This window comes from Xiphophorus maculatus, chromosome 21, assembly GCF_002775205.1.
Source record: "Xiphophorus maculatus strain JP 163 A chromosome 21, X_maculatus-5.0-male, whole genome shotgun sequence".
Taxonomy (NCBI): Eukaryota; Metazoa; Chordata; class Actinopteri; order Cyprinodontiformes; family Poeciliidae; genus Xiphophorus; species Xiphophorus maculatus.
In genome coordinates, this window is record NC_036463.1 from 23,754,670 (window position 1) to 23,760,803 (window position 6,134).

Genomic DNA, 6,134 nt, shown 5'->3' on the forward strand with positions numbered 1-6,134 from the left:
CTCTGTTTCTTTCTCTGCAACAAACAAAACTCCACTCGCAGTAAAAAAAAAAAAAACAAACAGGTTCTGGGCTCATGCATTTTTTTTATTTCTAAGCTGCTGAATTATATAAATGTATAAAAACTATATTTTTCATATGTTTAAAACGGCTGTTTTAGTGTGAAAGGGACGGGTGGGCATAACCAGGTCTATTTTGTATTAGTGTCTTTCTTTTTATTATTATTATTATTATTTAATACCCGACATTACTGTAGTGTGATTGTCTGTAGATCTTCATCTTCTTATCAGATTACATTTTTTCTGGATGAGTACTGAGAAATCTTGCTGCTGATTGGCTGAGAGAGGAGAGAGCTGGGTAAAATGGTGGGTGGGGGTCTTCCTTCTAAAACATCTTTACAACATGAGCACAGGTGCTTCATGACAAACCTTACTAGCATGTTTGGCTGCATCATTTTTCCTTTGGCACTGTATTTTGGATGAACGTTAATTTATTAAAAAATATACCAAAAACGTTCTGCAAATGGCCTCTGGTGTTTGGTTTGTTCATACTTCAATTTTTAACATTTTAACCATTTCAGACCCACATATTTAAACTCATATACCTTACATACAAGGTATTTTCATAAATTATAGTGATAAAAATGCTCACATTGAATTTAATTATAGATTAATTTAAAAAAATGAATCTACAAATAGATTAATTTTAAAAATAAATTAAATAAATAATTTAATTAATAAAAATAATTTTCTAAAAAATATCTGCCAGCAGGATTATATAGTGCTGTAATTTGCTGACAAACTGCTTGTGTGTGAAAACAAAATAAAGCAAGATCAGTTCAAAAGGCTAAAAAATAGATTTATAAACACAAAAACAAAGGATATTAAATCTAGAATTTCAGTATGTTTTAGTTTTATAAACTCACCTTGCAGTTCAGTTAAAAATTTTGAATTTTAAGGTTGTCGCAAAAATCGCAAAAAAAATTGCTGAACGGCAGCAACTAGCAATTTTCTGTTGACACAATGGTATGAACGTACTTCATCGTAGAGACATGAAATTTGGTACACATGTAGAGCTCACCAAAAGACTCAGAACTTACATTTAATGTTATAAGCCAACTATCACAGGAAGTCGGCCATTTTGTATTGAACGTCCATTTTTTACCTCGATTTTGACGTTTACAGCCTTCGTATTTGATCGAACTCCTCCTAGGGATTTCGATTGATCGACTTCAAACTTGGTCAGTCTGATCATAAGGCATGTTTGATTTAAAGTTATCAAATTGGTGAGTTTTGAAGCATGTTGAAGGGGGGTTAGCAGGGGTCAAAGTTCACCTACTCGCCATGAAACACGAAACTCTTATATTTCCTATACAAAAGCACATAGAGGGACCAAACTTTCAGTGATTGATCGACATCAGGTGACTTACAATACCATATGGTCAAATGATGACATCACTTAGGCCACGCCCCCTGAGAACAGGAAGTGTCATGTTTTACTGTGAACGGTCGCTCTCTTAGCCCTTTGACCTAATCAACATGAAACTGTGTCCAGACACAGAAGACATGTTGGTGTGTTGAGGATTCCAACCCCGACCGGCTTTGAGATAGCAGCTGGGCGTGGCGGCGTGGCGAAGTGACCTGTAACGCCGATGCCATACGTTTGCTTCTAGATTCCACATGTTTCGACCGAGCTGCATCAAACTTGGCCTGAGTGATCCTGGAGGCTTGCCCGTCAATCCTAAGTCATCACATTATGACGTCATCTAAGCCCCGCCCCCTCACAACAGGAAGTGCCATTTTTTTCCTTGGAAAGCTCTGTTTATGGCTCTCTTGACCTAATCAAGTTGATTCTGTGTTGGATGACAGATAGGAAGTTGGTCTCGCTTGCTTTAAAGTGCCAAGAGTTTTCAATGGCGGCAACGCCGTTCGTATACGTTTGCCTCTACATTCCACATATTTTGACCGAGCTGCATCAAACTTGGCCTGAGTGATCCTGGTGGCTTGCCCGTCAATCCTAAGTCATCACATTATGACGTCATCTAAGCCCCGCCCCCTCGGAACCGGAAGTGCCGTTTTTTTCCTTGGAAAGCTCTGTTTATGGCTCTCTTGACCTAATCAAGTTGATTCTGTGTTGGATGACAGATAGGAAGTTGATCTCGCTTGCTTTAAAGTCCCAAGTGTTTTCAATGGCGGCAAAGCCGTTCGTATACGTTTGCCTCTACATTCCACATATTTTGACCGAGCTGCATCAAACTTTGCCTGAGTAATCCTGGTGGTATGCCCGTCGATCCTACGTCATCACATTATGACGTCATCTAAGCCCCGCCCCCTCACAACAGGAAGTGCCATTTTTTTCCTTGGAAAGCTCCGTTTATGGCTCTCTTGACCTAATCACGATGATTCGGATGATAAACTCTGTCAATGCTCGCTGCTGGCTGAACCGTGTGGGCGTGGCCAAATGGCGAATATCAGTCCCTCGCCATATGCATACGTTTGGCTCTTATTCAGGCATAGATCATCCGATTGGCGCCAAACTGGATCTGTATGACCTTTGTTCACCTCTAAAGAGCCCAACGGGTTTGAAATGTAATTTGGCTCCACTGCGCCCCCTAAGTTAATACATGGGTTGTATCTCCTCGACGCATCGACCGATCTGCGCCACATTTTTTGACAGTCGTCGGGGAGCGCTGCCGAACGCATTCACGCGTGTCGCCTGGTGGACGGGCGGGGAAAATGCGCGACAGCTTCTGCGGTGGCTAGCGGGCGGCGGTGCTGAAAACTGCGGCGGAGCTTCTGCGGTCGGGAGTTGGCTGCGGCTCTGGAAATCGTGCGAGACCTTCTGCGGTGGCTGGAACCCCCGCGGTGGCCAATAGGCCGGAGCGGCGCTTGCTGCGAGGGCCGCCCGAGGCTGCTTGCAGCTTTAATTATAGTTTTTTCCCATTAATTACAGATTTTAATCATGTTTTCTCAATTTAAGTTTTAATTATTTTGTTGGTTTTAGTTAACTTTATGAACCAGGTTATTATTTCAAGACCAAAAGGCCAGGAAAATAAAAATGCAACTTTTATTTATTTTTAATACAGCAAAATGGTTCGTCACTTCCTTCTCTTCCAGAAAAATATTTCAGCTTACAATACATTCATTCAGTTTAAATACAAAATGAAAAGATATCAGATTAAAAAAAGAAAAACAGCACAAATAATCGAAAACATTTAAAATCAAACAACTATGTGGAAAAACAACGTACTGGTCGATCATGCTCACTGGACGACAGTTTGCAGCATGGAGGGAAACGATCCTGAACGCACCTCAGAACCTACAGTTACAAGGTAAAGATCCACAGACAGAATAATGGCTGCTTTGTGCAAATAGACACAGTGGTCCACTTGTTCCAGTGTTTTAATGACCCAAAATGGATATATTTCTTTTTGATATAACACGCTACACATCAATAAATAAGTCTTCAGGCTATTTTAGGTCTTAGTAAATATAGTTCTCCAAATATATATTCATTTAAAAGTAGAAAAAGGTCTGGGAAATGTTACCAACAGAGGATGTTTTTTTCTCAATGATTTCTGTAGCAGCACTGCGGTTGTTTCAGCATCAATGTTCACTGTAAATAAGTCTATTTAACTTATTAACGCAGCATAATTTATAAAAATAATCCCTTTAATCCGTTTGTGATGCCAAGAAACACTCAAAAAATGCTGAGGTTTAATTTTAGCATGGTTTTTAAACTATGTTTTTGTTTTATTGAGTGTTAATATGGTTTAAATTATTGACCTGCTGACTGGTTAAACTTAGTAAACTGCTAAATATTTTAGTTTCAAAAATACATAAATGCAACTTTAAATACAAGAGTCTGGCAAAAAATACATATATAAAGGAATTGTAGGTAAAAAATAACAACAAAAAAAACAGAAAATATAAAAATCTACAAAATAATAATTAGCAAATTTATCATAAGGCTTCCCTAAAACATAAATGGTAGCTATTTTCAACCACTTCCTTATTAGTAGTGCTGGTAACAGTGTAGTGTGTATAAAGTCTACCAAAAGCCAAACAAATCGTCATCAACACAAACTTTGTGTTTAAAATAAAATAAAATTAAATAAAATAAAAGATCCTCTGGCTGCAGGACCAGTTTCTGAGTTAGACTGACTGTAATTAAAGTTTTTAGGCTCTAATTATGTGGAAAGTTTGAAAGTTACTTACCACATGTTTCAAATGTTTTGTTAAGGTAGCTAAGACATTTAGCATTTTAGCTGGCAGACTAATCCTAACTGAATTAGCTTAAATTGCTAAAAAGTATCAACTTTTACATTTTTGCATATTTTTTATACTTTGAGATAATTTTTGTTTTGAATCAAATGTTTGTTCAGTTAGAATCTATAAAGCTACTTATCCTACCAAAACTGTTAGCTTTGCTGTCAGCTTTTACTACCTATAAACAAATGTGTAGCTAATAATTTTATTAATGAAACAAATACACTTATAAATGTATTTGATGCGCAATTTTTTTCATAATTGATTTCAAAGTTTAAAAAATAAAGAGCTGAAATTTGGTAGAAATTTACCGCAAGTTAGCTGAAATAAATTTTGAGCAAATAAGACCCTTTTAAGAAGTTTATAATGAGAATCTATTACATAAAAAATATATATAATAAAATACTAAAGCAGTTAGCAGTTTAGCTAGCATCTAATGCTAGCAAAATCTACGACCTAATGATTTTAGGAACATCGACATCATTGAATTTATCGGTTAAGTTCTGATTAGAACTGGTTTCTGAGTAAATTGAGGTAATTCTTTTGTAAATATGTGCATTTATGTGTAAATCTAAACACACCATATCAGCTAAAAATAGTTTAATCCCTTCGTTAATTATGATATACAAACGATCAAATAAAAAAAATAAACCCTGAACTTAGTGTTCAAATAAGCATTTTATTTTTTGAATTTACTGACATACCATTGATAAACCTGAATTTTTGTCCTTTTTCTTCCAATTTAGTAAAAATAATCAATTTATTGTAAACACACAAGTTTCTGTTGCACTTCAATGACTGAAAGTTGATTAAATTTCACATAATTAAAACAACCACAGTGTCACAACAAAGTCATTGATGAAACAAAAATCAGTTTCAAATTGAATTTTTCCAATTTTGTAGGAGTTGCTAAAGCTACTGAGTAAAATCCCAAGACCAAGGCATTTTAAATAACTTTTCCAGCAAAATGTTGACAAACTGTAAAGTACGAAGAGTGAACACAGCAACACGGACTGCAGCACTGAGACTGTTAAACTCCAAAAAGCCTCTTAGATGATCAGGTTTTTATGAAAGCAGGTTCCACCTCAGTGATTTTGGGCTGCAGAGTAAATTTACCGCCTGCAGGCGCATCCAAGTGACGCCTGGGCTGCAGGAAGCCCAGAATCCAGGTTTATCCTTTAGATTCCCATTTGAATTTGAGGAAAAGTGATTGTTTTTATGCTCACATCCGTAATCCGTCCACTGATGCCAAGTCTTCACAGACGGTGCATCAGGGCCATTGCAGGCAGAAAAAAGGAGTGAATTTTCACCCAAAAAAAAACTGAAATTCTTTTGATTAATCTCAGAAAATTTCTAGAAAAAACAATTAATTTCCTGAGCTCCAAAAGTTAAACATTTTTTACTTTTGAAATTTTCAAGAAACTTTGGTGATTAATCTAAAAATTGTGATTTTCTCTTGGAAATTTCAGATTTTCCAAACTCATAAATATCAAAGTTTTTCCCAAAAAATTTCTAATAACGTCAAAATGTAAATTTTTTCTAGAACATTTTTAACTTTTGAAATTCAGAAATGTAATTCTTTTTCTACAGAATTTCTCAGAGGTAGCTAAAAATGTGATCTTTCCTAGCAACTTTTTTACTTTTGAAGCTCAGAAATTTTCAAGACTAATCTCAAAATTTAATTTTTTCTTGAAAATGTTTTTCTTTTGAAAGCCAGAAATTTCAAACGTTTCTCTAGGAAATTTGTGAAACTAATGTCAATTTTTTTAGAAGATTTTTGACTTTATAAACAAAGAAATGTCCTGGGTTTTTTTTTTAGGAAAAGATAGAAAGGAAAACAATTTCCTTGTTTTTGAACATTTCTGGGA